Source organism: Panulirus ornatus, chromosome 5 (assembly GCF_036320965.1).
Source record: "Panulirus ornatus isolate Po-2019 chromosome 5, ASM3632096v1, whole genome shotgun sequence".
Classification (NCBI taxonomy): domain Eukaryota; kingdom Metazoa; phylum Arthropoda; class Malacostraca; order Decapoda; family Palinuridae; genus Panulirus; species Panulirus ornatus.
In genome coordinates, this window is record NC_092228.1 from 42,057,111 (window position 1) to 42,076,187 (window position 19,077).

The 19,077-nt window shown below is 39.8% G+C and overlaps 1 long non-coding RNA gene across 2 annotated transcripts; it reads right to left on the bottom strand.

Annotated features, from left to right (window-relative positions):
- Positions 1–277: 277 nt before the first annotated feature.
- LOC139748732 (uncharacterized) lies at positions 278–13,118 on the bottom strand. 2 transcript variants are annotated; one of them, XR_011712813.1, is made up of 5 exons: positions 12,711–13,118; positions 4,526–4,807; positions 3,518–3,799; positions 1,806–2,904; positions 278–1,508 (listed from the first exon to the last, which is right to left on the bottom strand). It is a non-coding gene; the product is annotated as an uncharacterized lncRNA (long non-coding RNA). The 2 variants fall into 2 exon arrangements; XR_011712812.1 differs by having other exon boundaries at positions 1,806–3,799; positions 12,711–13,116.
- Between the last annotated feature and the right edge of the window lie 5,959 nt (positions 13,119–19,077).

Consider the following 19,077-nt stretch of genomic DNA (forward strand, 5'->3'; position numbering starts at 1 on the left):
TGCAGGATTCAGTTTGGTAAGGATATGCCCCTACCACTGCAGTATCTATGACACGTATTAAAGAATGATACGACCGCCACTTGACTTTGCAAAGGCACTGATTGCCTGGCTGATATGATTATGTGATGAATTATCGGAACATTGCAAACAACTGCACATCTCAAACTATTTATGCATCAAGCACATTAAAAAATATCACGCAGAGATATGGGAATTCGAATAAAAGTTGCAGGAAAATATTCTGCGAGAATATTTACATTGTCAAAGACTATATTACATATATAGTTGTTGATGGTTTGCGGAAAAACTCGCACCAGTCTCGAAAAAGTATTTTCCTATAACTTTTGTTCTAATTCCCATAACTTTAGCATATTTTCAAATGTGTTTAATGTATAAATAATCCTTCAAGAGATGAAATATGAAACTGTTAACAATTATTTTGTAGTCCTATCAGAAAGTGACCTTTGCAACGTCCCAATAATTCATTACATAGTCACCCACGTCTCATCACACATTCTTGAATACGACGAATGCAAAGCTGAGTTCACCCGATTTCAGTATGGGATTTTACACAGTAAATTCCCATTTTGTAGGACAAAGAAACCACAACAGTTGTATTATTTATGACTTACAGTGTAAATAAATTGATTTTTGACAAAAGCAACTTCACTACCAGTCTGCTATGGTACCAGTGCCATCTCTTTTCCAGGGTGATGGAGGAAGTAAAGGGAAGATGGAAAGAATAATTTAAATAACTAATGCAAGAGGATGATGGGGAGGCAGCAGTTTTTACGTAAATGGTATGGAGGATTGAAGGAATAGGATAAAAGTACAAGGGCCTATAGCAAAAATGGAGGCAAGAAGGCCAATAATGCGGCTGAATGTAGAAAAAGGATGGGATTACAGCTGAATTGCTGAAGTATTGAGGAGAAAGTGATAAGAGTGGATGAAGGCTGTGCCTTAAGACTGGGTGAAAGCTATTACAGTTACTTTATTCAAAGGAAAAAGTGTACCTTTTCCTTTGAATAAAGTAACAATAGCTTTGACCCAATCCTCGAGCACAACCTTCTGATTCCATGCTAAATTGCACATCAAATGCATCCACTCTATCACTTTCTCCTCCATACTTCAGCATTTCAGCTGTAATCCCATCCATTCCTCGTCCCTTTTCTACCTTCAGCCTCATTATTGGCCTTCTTACCTATTTTTAGCTATAAGTCCTTTTACTTGTATCCTATTCCTTCAATCCTTCATTAAAAGAGTGAGATGTTGCACTAAGGATCATCCATATTAGAATCTTCATCCAAAACCAGAGACACCCTCAGGTACTCGAGGCCCTATACGTCAAGGAGTGACCCCTGATTATGAACCCGACGAATGGCAATCTTCTTTCTAGTTTTACATAGCGCTCGACATCCGACCTGTCCCACCGAGAGCACGGCAAGAACTAGTGACATCCCACACCAGTACATCCCACTTCTGAGGCGACCAGCTTATAGATAATCTACCTGAGCAAAATAAGAAAATTGTTAGACGAGAACATCAGCATGAAACTGATAAATGCTGATATATACACATATATATATATATATATATTCATTTTTTCATATATATTCACCATTTCTACTGTTAGCAAGGTAGCATTAAGAACAGAGGATTAAGCCTTAAGGGGAAATATCCTCAATTGGCCCCCATCTTTTGGAAAATTAAAAATGGTAGGAGAGGATTGGGGCAGCAATGTTGTTCCTTGTGGGGCAGGGTGGCAACAGTGAATAGATTGAAGACAAGCAAGTATGAATATGTACATTGTATCCTATTCCTTCAATCCTCCATTAAAAGAGTGAGATGGACTAAGGATCATCCATATTAGAAACTTCATCCAAAACCAGAGACACCCTCAGGTACTCGAAGCCCTATACGTCAAGGAGTGACCCCTGATTATGAACCAGACGAATGACAATCTTCTTTATAGTTTTACATGGTGCTCGACATCCGACCAGCTTATTGATAATCTACCTGAGCAAAATAAGAGAATTGTTAGATGAGAACATCAGCATGAAACTGATAAATGCTGATATATACATATATATTCACTTTTTCATTTATATTCACCATTTCTACTGTTAGCAAGGTAGCGTTACGAACAGAGGATTAAGCCTTAAGGGGGAATATCCTCAATTGGCCCCATCTTTTGGAAAATTAAAAATGGTAGGAGAGGATTTCCTGCCAGCTTCCCCCACTCCCTCCCCTTTTAGTCGCCTTCTACGACATGCAAGCAATACATGGGAAGCATTCTTTCTCCCCAATCCCCAGGGATAATATATATAAATATGTGGTGTACAGGGGTTGAAATGCTGTCAACGGACTGAACCAGGGCATGCGAAACACCTGGGGTAAACCATCCAGGCCCCACATGGAAAGGTCTGCGGGGCCTGGATATGGATAGGGAGCTGTGGTTTCTGTGCAATACACATGACAGCTAGAGAGAGTGCAAACGAATGTGGCCTTTTTTGTCTGTTTTCCTGGCGCTACCTTGCTGAAGCAGGGGGCAGCGATGTTGTTCCTTGTGGGGCAGGGTGGCAACAGGGAATAGATTGAAGACAAGCAAGTATGAATATGTACATTGTATCCTATTCCTTCAATCCTCCATTAAAAGAGTGAGATGTTGGACTAAGGATCATCCATATTAGAATCTTCATCCAAAACCAGAGACACCCTCAGGTACTCGAGGCCCTATACGTCAAGGAGTAACCCCTGATTATGAACCCGATGAACGACAATCTTCTTTCTAGTTTTACATAGCACTCGACATCCGACCTGTCCCACCGAGAGCACGGCAAGAACTAGTGACATCCCACGCCAGTACATCCCACTTCTGAGGCGACCAGCTTATTGATAATCTACCTGAGCAAAATAAGAGAATTGTTAGACGAGAACATCAGCATGAAACTGATAAATGCTGATATATACATATATATATATTCATTTTTTCATATATATTCACCATTTCTACTGTTAGCAAGGTAGCGTTAAGAACAGAGGATTAAGCCTTAAGGGGGAATATCCTCACTTGGCCCCCATCTTTTGGAAAATTAAAAATGGTAGGAGAGGATTTCCTGTCAGCTTCCCCCACTCCCTCCCCTTTTAGTCGCCTTCTACGACATGCAAGCAATACATGGGAAGCATTCTTTCTCCCCAATCCCCAGGAATAATATATATAAATATGTGGTGTACAGGGGTTGAAATGCTGTCAACGGACTGAACCAGGGCATGCAAAACGTCTGGGGTAAACCATCCAGGCCCCACATGGAAAGGTCTGTGGGACCTGGATGTGGATAGAAAGCTGTGGTTTCAGTGCAATACACATGACAGCTAGAGAGAGAGTGTGAACGAATGTGGCCTTTTTTGTCTGTTTTCCTGGCGCTACCTCACTAAAGCAGGGGGCAGCGATGTTGTTCCTTGTGGGACAGGGTGGCAACAGGGAGTAGATTGAAGACAAGCAAGTATGAATATGTACATTGTATCATATTCCTTCAATTCTCCATTAAAAGAGTGAGATGTTGGACTAAGGATCATCCATGTTAGAAACTTCATCCAAAACCAGAGACACCCTCAGTTGCTGGAGGCCCTATACGTCAAGGAGTGACCCCTGATTATGAGCCCGACGAATGACAATCTTCTTTCTAGTTTTACATAGCGCTTGACATCCGAACTGTCCCACTGAGAGCACGGCAAGAACTAGTGACATCCCACGCCAGTACATCCCACTTCTGAGGTGACAAGCTTATTGATAATCTACCTGAGCAAAATAAGAGAATTGTTAGATGAGAACATCAGCATGAAACTGATAAATGCTGATATATATATATATATATATATATATATATATATATATATATATATATATATATATTTATATATATATATATATATATATATATATATATATATATATATATATATATATATATATATATATATATATATATATATATATCATTTTTTCATATATATTCACCATTTCTACTGTTAGCAAGGTAGCGTTAAGAACAGAGGATTAAGCCTTAAGGGGGAATATCCTCACTTGGCCCTATCTTTTGGAAAAATTAAAAATGGTAAGAGAGGATTTCCTGCTAGCTTCCCCCACTCCCTCCCCTTTTAGTCGCCTTCTACGACATGCAAGCAATACATGGGAAGCATTCTTTCTCCCCAATCCCCAGGGATAATATATATATATGTAGTGTACAGGGGTTGAAATGATGTCAACAGACTGAACCAGGGCATGTGAAACGTCTGAGGTAAATCACCCAGGCCCCACATGGAAAGGTCTGTGAGGCCTGGATGTGGATAGGGAGCTGTGGTTTCAGTGCAATACACATGACAGCTAGAGAGTGTGAACAAATGTGGCCTTTTTTGTCTGTTTTCCTGGCGCTACTTCACTGAAGCAGGGGGCAGCGATGTTGTTCCTTGTGGGGCAGGGTGGCAACAGGGAATAGATTGAAGACAAGCAAGTATGAATATGTACATTATATCCTATTCCTTCAATCCTCCATTAAAAGAGTGAGATGTTGGACTAAGGATCATCCATATTAGAAACTTCATCCAAAACCAGAGAAACCCTCAGGTACTCGAGGCCCTATACATCAAGGAGTGACCCCTGATTATGAACCCAACGAACAACAATCTTCTTTCTAGTTTTACATGGCGCTCGACATCCGACCTGTCCCACCGAGAGCACGGCAAGAACTAGTGACATCCCACGCCAGTACATCCCACTTCTGAGGCGACCAGCTTATTGATAATCTACCTGAGCAAAATAAGAGAATTGTTAGACGAGAACATCAGCATGAAACTGATAAATGCTGATATATACATATATATTCACTTTTTCATATATATTCACCATTTCTACTGTTAGCAAGGTAGCGTTAAGAACAGAGGATTAAGCCTTAAGGGGGAATATCCTCAATTGGCCCCCATCTTTTGGAAAATTAAAAATGGTAGGAGAGGATTTCCTGCCAGCTTCCCCCACTCCCTCCCCTTTTAGTCGCCTTCTACGACATGCAAGCAATACATGGGAAGCATTCTTTCTCCCCAATCCCCAGGGATAATATATATAAATATGTGGTGTACAGGGGTTGAAATGCTGTCAACGGACTGAACCAGGGCATGCAAAACGTCTGGGTTAAACCATCCAGGCCCCACATGGAAAGGTCTGTGGGGCCTGGATGTGGATAGGGAGCTGTGGTTTCTGTGCAATACACATGACAGCTAGAGAGAGAGTGTGAACGAATGTGGCCTTTTTTGTCTGTTTTCCTGGCGCTACCTCGCTGAAGCAGGGGGCAGCGATATTGTTCCTTGTGGGGCAGGGTGGCAACAGGGAATAGTTTGAAGACAAGCAAGTATGAATACATACATGTGTATATATGTCTGTGTATGTATATGTACATGTTTAGGAGTTTATCTATACATACTTATATATTGTTGGAAAGGATCACAATTTTGCGCGTGATCAAGATATTCCTATGAGTCCACGGGGAAAATGAAACACGAAAAGTTCCCAAGTGCACTTTCGTGTAATAATCACATCGTCGGGAGAGACACAAGAGAGGAATATAACAGTCAGTTGATATACATCGAAGAGACGAAGCTAGGACGCCATTTGGTAAACATGTTTACCAAATGAGGAGAAGTGGGAGACCAAATTGGAGGTGGAAAGATGGAGTGAAAAAGATTTTGAGTGATCAGGGCCTGAACATGCAGGAGGGTGAAAGGCGTGCAAGAAATAGAGCGAATTGGAACGATGTGGTATACCGGGGTCAACGTGCTGTCAATGGATTGAACCAGGGCATGTGAAGCGTCTGGGGTAAACCATGGAAAGTTCTGTGGGGCCTGGATGTGGAAAGGGAGCTGTGGTTTCGGTGCATTATTACATGACAGCTAGAGACCTGAGTGTGAACGAATGGGGCCTTTGTTGTCTTTTCCTGGCATTACCTCGCACACATGAGGGGAGAGGGTGTTGTTATTCCATGTGTGGCGGGGTGGCGATGGGAATGAATAAAGGCAGACAGTATGAATTATGTACATGGGTATATATGTATATGTCTGTGTGTGTATATGTATACACTGAGATGTATAGGTATGTATATGTGCTGTGTGTGGACGTGTATGTATATACATGTGTATGTGGGTGGGTTGGGCCATTCTTTTGTCTGTTTCCTTGTGCTACCACGCTAACGCGGGAGACAGCAACAAAGCAAAATAAATAAATAAATAACCTTTTTGAAAAACAAACACAGAAGCTCCAAGCCTTTGACCATATTTCAAGTTATTTTAAGGATACAGTCAATATATATACAAAACCATTCTACACCACAGCTAAAGGAAACAAGGAACATATCATCTGAGAAACATTTGAGGATTGACCTAAACGGGAAAGTGACCCACACTTCTACCTGCTAAAGTACATCAAGTCAGCCACTGCTTTCTTAATCTGCCACATTTCAACAAAGATTTCATCAAGATATTGTCTAGTCTACACATTCTTTCATTCATCACATTTATGGTGCTATTAACTTTGATATGAGAGGATTCAACGATAAGACTCTAAGTGAAACACTCCCCCAATTCATTGTATGTGAATAATCTTACACCAGTGCTTCACATGTGTAGGTGATTTACTACAAAAACTATGGCTCTTGCACCTCTTCCTTCTTACATTTTCCACATTTACAATCATTTTACCATAACTTAAAGAAATCTTTTCTCGTAACACTATCGAAAGAACAAAGCACAGTTCCTGAAAGCATGCAGAAACAAGTGATACCTAATTCATGTTTACCCACGTTCACTTGAAATTGGGATAATAAACCATTTTCAGAGCTGGATGAACTGCTGCTGAATAAACTTAAGAAAATGGAAGTGGAGAGGCTTTCATAACAGTGACAAGGATAATAGTTCATGTGAATAGTGTTCAATTTGTGATTACATGTTCGCTCTACTCGGATGACAATTGTAAACAAGGAAATCTGTATGTGAAATTTACAAATCTTTCAAAATATTTTTTGGACAACTAAGAGTAACCCAAGCCTCTTTGAATATCTTTCTTTAAATGAACTAACAAAACACAAAGAGCTTATTCTATGATTTGGCACAGGATTCAGAATTTCGTGGAATACAGTAAATCTGGTGTCAGTGGTTAAAGAATTTATCATTTCAGAAAAATCTGTTTGACAACCTTACACAAAATTACATTCTCATCAGTGTATGTCTGCCCTTCACAACTTGAAAAATAATAATGACATACACATTACTAAATTCCTATGAGTACACAGGGAAAAATAAAACACGTTAAGTTCCCAAGTGCACTTTCGTGTGATAATCACATCATCAGGGGAGATACAAGAAAGAAATATAAGTCAGTTGATACACAAAGAAGAGAGGTAGCTAGGACTTGTCTTGGACAATCACTTGTTTACCAAATGGCGTCCTAGCTACATCGCTTTGTTGTATATCAACTGACTTATATTTCTTTCTTGTATCTCCCTGATGATGTGATTATTGCACGACAGTGCACTTGGGAACATATCGTGTTTTATTTTCCCCATGGACTCATAGGAATATACTTTGATCACATGCAAAGTTGTGATCCTTTCCCACATATTATTAAGGCATACAAACCTAAATCTGTTATTCTTGATAACAGTGCCTACAATGAGAAACTGAAAGACCTATTAATTGATAAAAGTACATATACTGAATTACACAAAGATCCTACAGCCTCAACCAACAAACTTTTCAACTCGACCATAAAACTGTTGTTAGGAGACAAATCGAACCTCATAAAACCATTTTCATCTATCAAGTCTGGATTTCCCAACACATGGCATAGTGAAAACCCATAAACAATGTAACTAGTCTGGTTAGTACATGTCTTCTTGGCTTAGTAAATTGCTTGGTCCCTTAACTGGAACTACTTCAACATATCTTGTAAAAAACACAAGAGGACTTGTTGATCCAACTTAAACACCACATTAACCCTTATTCACGAATTAGTTTCCATGTAAATTCTCTTTCCACAAAAGTTCCATTAAGCAATCTATTAAATTACATTAAGGATAAGCTATTTAAATTACAGCTGCCAGTTAGCCACAGCGTATTTCTTAACCTATAGAATTACATATAATGGACAATATTTTAAGTTAATAGAAAATTTTACAAATACTTGCATGGGCAATAAGAAATTCCCTCTCATCTACTACATCACATTATCTATTTATTTATTTTTTCATTACGCTTAGTCACCGTCTCCCGCATTAGCGAGGTAGTGCAAGGAAACTGACGAAAGAATGGTCCAACCCACCCACATACACATGTATATATATAAATCACATTTTTTTTTTTTGCTTTGTCGCTGTCTCCCATGTTAGCAAGGTAGCGCAAAGAAACAGACGAAAGAATGGCCCAACCCATCCACATACACATGCATATACATACACGTCCACACACGCAAATATACATACCTATACATCTCAATGTACACATATATATACACACACAGACATATACATATATACACATGTACATAATTCATACTGTCTGCCTTTCTTTATTCCCATCGCCACCCCGCCACACATGGAATAACAACCCCCTTCCCCCTCATGTGTGTGAGGTAACACTAGGAAAGGACAACAAAGGCCCCATTCATTCACACTCAGTCTCTAGCTGTCATGTAATAATGCACCGAAACCACAGCTCCCTTTCCACATCCAGGCCCCACAGAACTTTCCATGGTTTACCCCAGATGCTTCACATGCCCTGGTTAAATCCATTGACAGCACGTCGACCCCGGTATACCACATCGTTCCAATTCACTCTATTCCTTGCACGCCTTTCACCCTCCTGCATGTTAAGGCCCCGATCACTCAAAATCTTTTTCACTCCATCTTTCCACCTCCAATTTGGTCTCCCACTTGTCGTTCCCTCCACCTTTGACACATATATCCTCTTGGTCAGTCTTTCCTCACTCATTCTCTCCATGTGACCAAACCATTTCAAAACACCCTCTTCTGCTCTCTCAACCACACTCTTTTTATTTCCACACATCTCTCTTACCCTTACATTTCTTACTCGATCAAACCACCTCACACCACATATTGTCCTCAAACATGTCATTTCCAGCACATTCACCCTCCTGCACACAACTCTATGCATATCCCATGCCTCGCAACCAAACAACACTGTTGGAACCACTATTTCTTCAAACATACCCATTTTTGCTTTCCAAGATAATGTTCTTGACTTCCAAACATTCTTCAAGGCTCACAGAATTTTTGCCCCCTCCCCTACCACCCTATGATTCAATTCCGCTTCCATGGTTCCATCCGCTGACAGATCCACTCCCAGATATCTAAAACACTTCACTTCCTCCAGTTTTTCTCCATTCGAACTTACCTCCCAACTGACTTGACCCTCAACCCTACTGTACCTAACAACCTTGCTCTTATTCACATTTACTCTTAACTTTCTTCTTTCACACACTTTACCAAACTTAGTCACCAGCTTCTGCAGTTTCTCACATGAATCAGCCACCAGCGCTGTATCATCAGTGAACAACAACCGACTCACTTCCCAAGCTCTCTCATCCACAACAGACTGCATACTTGCCCCTCTTTCCAAAACTCTTGCATTCACCTCACTAACAACCCCATCCATAAACAAATTAAACAACCATGGAGACATCACACACCCCTGCCGCAAACCTACATTCACTGAGGACCAATCACTTTCCTCTCTTCCTACACGTACACATGCCTTACATCCTCGATAAAAACTTTTCACTGCTTCTAACAACTTACCTCCCACACCATATATTCTTAATACCTTCCACAAAGCATCTCTATCAACTCTATCATATGCCTTCTCCAGATCCATAAATGCTACATACAAATCCATTTGCTTTTCTAAGTATTTCTCACATACATTCTTCAAAGCAAACACCTGATCCACACATCCTCTACCACTTCTGAAACCACACTGCTCTTCCCCAATATGATGCTCTGTACATGCCTTCACCCTCTCAATCAATACCCTCCCATATAATTTACCAGGAATACTCAACGAACTTATACCTCTGTAATTTGAGCACTCACTCTTATCCCCTTTGCCTTTGTACAATGGCACTATGCAAGCATTCCGCCAATCCTCAGGCACCTCACAATGAATCATACATACATTAAATAACCTTACCAACAAGTCAACAATAGTCACCCCCCTTTTTAATAAATTCCACTGCAATACCATCCAAACCTGCTGCCTCGCTGGCTTTCATCTTTTGCAAAGCTTTTACTACCTCTTCTCTGTTTACCAAATCATTTTCCCTAGCCCTCTCACTTTGCACACCACCTCGACCAAAACACCCTATATCTGCCACTCTATCATCAAACACATTCAACAAACCTTCAAAATACTAACTCCATCTCCTTCTCACATCACCACTACTTGTTATCACCTCCCCATTAGCCCCCTTCACTGAGGTTCCCATTTGCTCCCTTGTCTTACGCACTTTATTTACCTCCTTCCAAAACATCTTTTTATTCTCCCTAAAATTTAATGATACTCTCTCACCCCAACTCTCATTTGCCCTCTTTTTCACCTCTTGCACCTTTCTCTTGACCTCCTGTCTCTTTCTTTTATACATCTCCCATTTATATACGGAATTCTTTGAAACTAGGTTCATTCCTCAAACCGTTATACCTTCAATTTACCATGGGACAGCTATATAACAGATATTCGACATCTATGGCCTCCCAATGAGAGTCCTTGGGAATTTTTATAAAAACAATTCCCTCGATAACTTTCAAAATGTAAGAGGAATCCGGTAATCTATTGCCCTTTTAAGACACTTTGATAATATGATCAGACGGATCTTTAGTTCAAAGTTTATCGGAAACATACCCAAGTTGACGCATTTATTCATCATTTCTCAAACCATCACGATTCTGGCAAAATTTCTACTTTTACAGGTAAGTTTATAAGGGCCTTAAAAACTGGCAATCCTGAATTCTTAAATGAATTTGATCATATTTATATTACAAGAAGACTTATCCTGGAGAGGCCACTAGGGAAAAAAAAATAAGAAGGAAATTCCTACTATCCAATGAACAAGAAATGAGTAATTTTCTTCTCTTAAAAATATTTTGAAACAACGGCAATGCTGTTCTCAAAATATGAAAACACCATAGAAAATTGTTAAAGTGAGGAATTTTCTTCTTGCAAAAATTTTGAAACAACAATAGTGTTTTTCTCAAAACATGAAAATAGCATAGACAATCAATAAAGAACAGACCATCATCTAACGAAAAATCAGGCGTCAACTTTGTTCTCAGTACTAAGTTGTATATTGACCAAACAAATAAACCGTACATTTAAAAAGAGGATCCAACAGAATAAATATTCTGTACTGTCTAGATGGCCTTGGAATCAAACCCAAAACTTCAAACTCAAAAAAAAATTACCCACTAAAGTGGGGTAGCCAAAAATTATTCACCCTCGAGAGTCACTCAGAGAGAGGCTTATCGTTGAATCCTCTTTTAACAAAATCAAATCATAATAAACATGAATGAAGGAATGTATGAATTAGATAATATATAACAAATCTCAGCTGAAATATGTGGTAAAAATTTAGAAAGCTGTTGCTGACCTGACGTCCTTTGCTACGTAGAAGGACGGGTTCACTTTACCATTCCGGCCAACCCTTCCACATGTTTCTCATATCAAATCTTCCTCGTTTCCTTAACTAGCGAAGGTTGGTTTTGTATATATGTTCACTTCATCGTATTGACTCCAGATCCTTGAAAATGGCTTGAAATAGTCGAAAGCTTGGAACCTGTGTTTTGACTTTTCTGAGTTTACACATACATGTTAAATATGTGTACACTACACACACTACGCACTGCTCACTTAACCACAAATAAATGTCTAACACACCGCAGAAGCATATAATAAAAAGAAATCCAGAACCTAATGAATCATACGAGTCTCAGACATTAATAAAATGCAAACTGCGATTTAAACCTACACAATTAAAAAGGCTCACTTTATCACTACTAACAAGTGTATTCGATATTTTTGTTTCTGCGATAAACCTTATGAGTCAAACATCCTCTTTAACGTTTGTCTTGTTTAAGTTAAAAGTTTGGTTAAGACACAGACCCAACTCTAGCCTAGCCTACCCTAGCCCCCAGAGATCGGGAGGAGGGTTGCCACCCTCTGGCCTCCTGCAGTACACAACAGTTCAGTTGATCTGAAGAGTCACCCCCATTTTTTTTTCCTCCCCTCTAGACTACGTCCGGCATCTTCAAAAAAGGAAATTAAACTACTGGGGCGAAATTCCTCATAGGCCTCTTTTTTTTGGGGGGGGGGGGGGGGAACTACCATGACAGTCGACACCCCACAACAGACTGACGTCACATGATACCCAATAACGAGCCATTTTCTCCCGGCAAAAATAAGTTTTAGACCTTTAAAGGGGAAAGAAAATGACAGACACAAAGGAATAACTGCCCGACTATCCCGTTAAAAGATGCCATGGGGTTACAAAACCGACCTAGGCCAAATGGTGACGAACCTCCAGAAGACATAGTGATCAAGTCCATCTTAAATTGGTCATTTCGTCTCTCAAACTACATAATTACTCATTATCCTCTTACCATCGTTATCTCGGATTCTTCGGTGCACTAGGGAACCACAGATTTCACTAAATTTCCTCCGACATCACGGATTTATGGGCGAAATAAGCACAACGGGTCGGCAAGACGCCATGACACTAACGGCCAACGTCAACATTCAAATCGCTGGCGAGAAACAAAATACGCGCGGGAACCGTGCGCACCAGATTTCCATGAATATATACGATTTTAATCCTTCTCTTGCCATTTCTGCTACCCACAAGCATAGAAAAATATATATAATTTAAGAAAATATGGTTACAGGATGTTATTCAGGGATAATACAAGCGCAAATACATAAAAACCTGAAACTGGAGTCCTGGGTTATTGCGCATCGGATCTCCATGAATATTTACGATTTAAATCGTCCGCTTGACATTTCTGCCGCCCACAACAAGAGAACAATATATATAATTTAAGAAAATAATGTTACAGGATGTTATTCAGGGATAATACGAGCGCAAATGCACAAAAAAAGCTGAAACTGGATTCCCGGGTTTCATTTGTTTAAAGTTTCGCTGAAAACATGTGAATTCTATGCCTTATATAATCTTTTGTTAATAAAACGGCGAATTTCAGTAAAACCAGCATGAACGACCTACGTGTTTCAGCTTTTCTCAATAAACATGCCACTTCATAACACGAAATGATAATATATATATATATATATATATATATATATATATATATATATATATATATATATATATATATATATATATATATTTTTTTTTTTTATACTATTCGCTATTTCCCGCGATAGCGAGGTAGCGTTAAGAACAGAGGACTGGGCCTTTGAGGGAATATCCTCACCTGGACCTCTTCTCTGTTCCTTCTTTTGGAAAATTAAAAAAAAAAAAAACGAGAGGGGAGGATTTCCAGCCCCCGCTCCCTTCCCTTTTAGTCGCCTTCTACAACACGCAGGGAATACGTGGGAAGTATTCTTAATCCCCTATCCCCAGGGGATATATATATATATATATATATATATATATATATATATATATATATATATATATATATATATATATATATATATATATATATATTTTTTTTTTATACTTTTCGCTATTTCCCGCGATAGCGAGGTAGCGTTAATAACAGAGGACTGGGCCTTTGAGGGAATATCCTCACCTGGACCTCTTCTCTGTTCCTTCTTTTGGAAAATTAAAAAAAAAAAAAAAAAAAAAACGAGAGGGGAGGATTTCCAGCCCCCGCTCCCTCCCCTTTTAGTCGCCTTTACAAATCAATTTCACCAACGACCAACGTAAGATGGATGAAGAAATTGACATCTTGCCTGAAGGATGTATATATATATATATATATATATATATATATATATATATATATATATATATATATATATATATGTATGTATATAGGAACCTTCATTTATAACTTTCTCTTATGCCGACTCGAGTTTGTCCAGTCTGCTCTCAAGCAGTCAAGGCCCCAGAGGATAAATTTTCTACTATTTCCAGATGGCCATGCATAATGAAATACACCATTCTGATTATTTATCATCAGTTATCTTTCTGGTTCATGGGGTATCCTTGAAGGATTATATTATCAGTACAATCAGACATTGCCGATAACCAACTCTACCCAGAATAAACTGTGGGAAAGCCTCATTTGTTTATTGAGAACTCATGGTATTTGATAGTTTCTCTTGCGGTAGGGCTAATCCAACTCCTCATATATAATTCTTCTTCGGTATATTCTTCACAGAGGAAACCATTTGATTCAATTCCACTGACAGCTTTAATGTCAGCCATGTCGGACTGTCTCTTATCTCTTGAATGTCGGCTTTAAACTTATTTCCCTTAATGTTTTTTTTTTTTTTCCTTATACTATTCGCCATTTCCTGCATTAGCGAGGTAGCGTTTAGAACAGAGAACTGGGCCCCTGAGGGAACATCCTCACCTGGCCTCCTTCTCTCTTCCTTCTTTTGGAAAAAAAAAAAAAAAAGAGGGGGAGGATTTTCAGCCCCCTTCCCTTTTAGTCGGCCTTCTACGACAGGCAGGGAATACATGGGAAGTATTCTTTCTCCCCTATACCCAGGGAGAATTTCCCTTAATGTTTCCCACAATTCATCTGGATTTGTGGGCATGTCATTTGATGCTTATATTATTGTTCCTCCATAGCCAGAGTATGGTATCTTTACAGACTTTTTTTTCCTTGGTATTTTCTTACTTTTCTCTAACCCTTCCTTAGCTGTTCTCTAGATGAACTGGCTGCTTTGCCATTACAAATCTAATTCTCTTCCTTGTATCCTGTATTGATGGAGGAACTGCTCTTTCTTCACTTACCATAAATTTCATCTAAACCATAATATAATCACTCTTCCCAGATGAATTTCTTAACCCTTAAATATCTCACTAAGCTTTCCGTTCCAATGTGATTTATAAATTACTAACCACAACAATCAGACATACCAATGTCAAAGTTATACAGGTTCTGGCAACAGTGCCTCCACTTTTTCTGGAAAACTTTTTTCTGCCTCATTTTGACCAACTTTCACAATTAGAAAAGCCAGTGTCTATAGGATCACTCTCCACACAATCAGAAGACAAATAATAGTTATCAGCTAATTCAAGATCATCTTCCGAGTGTTCCACTAAAACTTATGAAAATGTGCTCTCTGGCATGGTCGGAGGATGATTATCTGTAGGAAGAAATAATCCCACACTGCCACCACCCAGGCTTGCATGCATAAATATCTATCTAGAGGTAGCTTGCGTAAACATGCCTGAAAACATTTACATGTTGAGTGATTATTCAGTTTCCAAGCAACAATGAAAGACTATATAAGGCAATGAAAGCATGCAGTCACTTCTAACCCTACTACACAGTGATATATTACTTATGTTTTTTTTTTTTTTCTTTGCTTTGTCGCTGTCTCCTGCGTTTGCGAGGTAGCGCAAGGAAACAGACGAAAGAAATGGCCCAACCCACCCCCATACACATGTATATACATACACGTCCACACACGCAAATATACATACCTACACAGCTTTCCATGGTTTACCCCAGATGCTTCACATGCCCTGATTCAATCCACTGACACCACGTCAACCCCGGTATGTATGTATATATATATATATATATATATATATATCTTTTTCTTTTTCTTTCGTACTATTCGCCATTTCCCACGTCAGCGAGGTTGCGTTAAGAACAGAGAAATGGGCCTTTGAGGGAACATCCTCACCTGGCCCCCTTCTCTGTTCCTTCTTTTGGAAAATTGAAAAAAAATGAGAGGGGAGGATTTCCAGCCACCCGCTCCCTCCCCTTTTAGTCGCCTTCTACGACACGCAGGGAATACGTGGGAAGTATTCTTTCTCCCCTATCCCCAGGGATGATATATATATATACGTATTTATATCTTTTTCTTGTTAATCTGTCTTTAATGAAGTGGCTAGCTTTGTGCTCCAAGTAATGAACACTGCAAAAACTTGCCTGCCTCTGACAACCGCATCCTTGCTCAGAAATTAGCAGTACAGCACATTAATACTGCAGGGCACTATTCAATTATCCATATTGGAGTGCCATCTTACCTCACACACTCATTACTCTCACTAAGTTAAAGTGTCTTGCAATAGGAGGTGAAAATTCATGAAACGTAAGTTTCATCTATTTTGTTCATAAAACTGCTTAATAAACTAAATTCAATAGTAATAAAATAGATGAGTGTGTAAAACTTAAGTTTGCCACACACTATTCTCCTAAAGTTACCGGTCATCTGAAAAATCACAGATTGTTAAATCATCTTGCTGCTAGAAAAAATAAATATGTGTGCCTACTAAGATCCTGAAAATTCAAGTGTCCTACCAATATGAAACTTCAAGGAGTACCAATAAAACATATAGACAGCACTCCCAAAAACATAAAGCAATGCCCTTAATGCAGTCCACACTTGATGTTCACAGATTTCTGTTGTACAAGTACCTCTACTTGTAGTATACATTCATACTTAGTTCCCTTCTTTCTTTTAGTTTTGTTCCATTTTATCACAGCCAAATGAAATGAACATATCAAGATAAAAGAATAATCCTGTGTGAATCTGCATGACTGTGTATGCTCAACATTTACTGGAAATGTCAAGTATTATATATATATTATTCATATAAAGCAAAAATGGGTATGTTTGAAGGAATAGTGGTTCCAACAATGTTGTATGGTTGCGAGGCGTGGGCTATGGATAGAGTTGTGCGCAGGAGAGTGGATGTGCTGGAAATGAGATGTTTGAGGACAATATGTGGTGTGAGGTGGTTTGATCGAGTAAGTAATGTAAGGGTAAGAGAGATGTGTGGAAATAAAAAGAGCGTGGTTGAGAGAGCAGAAGAGGGTGTTTTGAAATGGTTTGGGCACATTGAGAGAATGAGTTAGGAAAGATTGACCAAGAGGATATATGTGTCGGAGGTGGAGGGAACGAGGAGAAGTGGGAGACCAAATTGGAGGTGGAAAGATGGAGTGAAAAAGATTTTGAGTGATCGGGGCCTGAACATGCAGGAGGGTGAAAGGCGGGCAAGGAATAGAGTGAATTGGATCGATGTGGTATACCGGGGTTGACGTGCTGTCAGTGGATTGAATCGGGGCATGTGAAGCGTCTGGGGTAAACCATGGAAAGTTGTGTGGGGCCTGGATGTGGAAAGGGAGCTGTGGTTTCGGGCATTATTGCGTGACAGCTGGAGACTGAGTGTGAACGAATGGGGCCTTTGTTGTTTTTTCCTAGTGCTACCTCGCACACACGAGGGGGGGGGGGATGGTATTCCATGTGTGGCGAGGTGGCGATGGGAATGAATAGGGGCAGGCAGTGTGAATTGTGTGCATGGGTATATATGTATGTGTCTGTATGTGTATATATATGTGTACATTGAGATGTATAGGTATGTATATTTGCGTGTGTGGGCATGTGTGTGTGTACATTGTGTATGGGGGTGGGTTGTGCCATTTCTTTCGTCTGTTTCCTTGCGCTACCTCGCAAACGCGGGAGACAGCGACAAAGCAAAATAAATAAATGAAATATATTCATTCATATTTATTTATTATACTTTGTTGCTGTCTCCCGCGTTAGCGAGGTAGCTCAAGAAAACAGACAAAAGAATGGCCCAACCCACCCACATACACATGTATATACATACACGTCCACACACAGCACATATACATATATATACACACACAGACATATACATATATACACACGTACATAATGCATAGTCTGCCCTTATTCATTCCCATCGCCACCCCACCACACATGAAATGACAACCCCCTCCCCCCCTCATGTGTGTGAGGTAGCGCTAGGAAAAGACAACAAAGGCCACATTCGTTCACACTCAGTCTCTAGCTGTCATGTATAATGGACCAAAACCACAGCTCCCTTTCCACATCCAGGCCCCACAGAACTTTCCATGGTTTACCCCAAACGCTTCACATGCACTGATTTAATCCATTGACAGCACGTCGACCCCGGTATACCACATCATTCCAATTCACTCTGTTCCTTGCACACCTTTCACTCTCTGCATGTTCAGACCCCAATCACTCAAAATCTTTTTCACTCCATCTTTCTACCTCCATTTTGGTCTCCCACTTCTCGTTCCCTCCACCTCTGACACATATATCCTCTTTGTCAATCTTTCCTCACTCATTCTCTCCATGTGCCCAAACCATTTCAAAACACCCTCTTCTGCTCTCTCAATCACACTCTTTATTGCCACCCATCTCTCTCACCCTTTCATTACTTACTTGATCAAACCACCTCACACCACATATTGTCCTCAAATATCTCATTTCCAGCACATCCACCCTCCTCCTCACAACTCTATCTATAGCCCACGCCTCACAACCATCTAACATTGTTGGAACCACTATTCCTTCAAACATACCCATTTTTGCTTTCCAAGATAATGTTCTCGACTTCCACACATTTTTCAACGCTCCCAAAACTTTCGCCCCCTCCCCCACCCTATGATTCGCTTCCACTTCCATGGTTCCATCTGCTGCCAAATCCACTCCCAGACATCTAAAACACTTCATGTCCTCCAGTTTTTCTCCATTCAAACTTACCTCCCAATTGACTTGTCCCTCAACCTACTGTACCTAATAACCTTGCTCCTATTCACATTTACTCTCAGCTTTCTGATGTCTGTTCCCTCCTGGAACTCCTTCAGATAACCAATGATCTCAAGTGCAGCTCCTTAACCTTTAGTGCCTCAACCTTTAGAAGCCACTGGCAGAGGGCAACTCTAATGCAGTGTTTGCAGAGGCTCGTACTGACTACTTCTTTGAAGAATGAGTTGTGTTAAGCGTTGTCAAGTATTATGGGTGACAGGGAGAGACTGTATG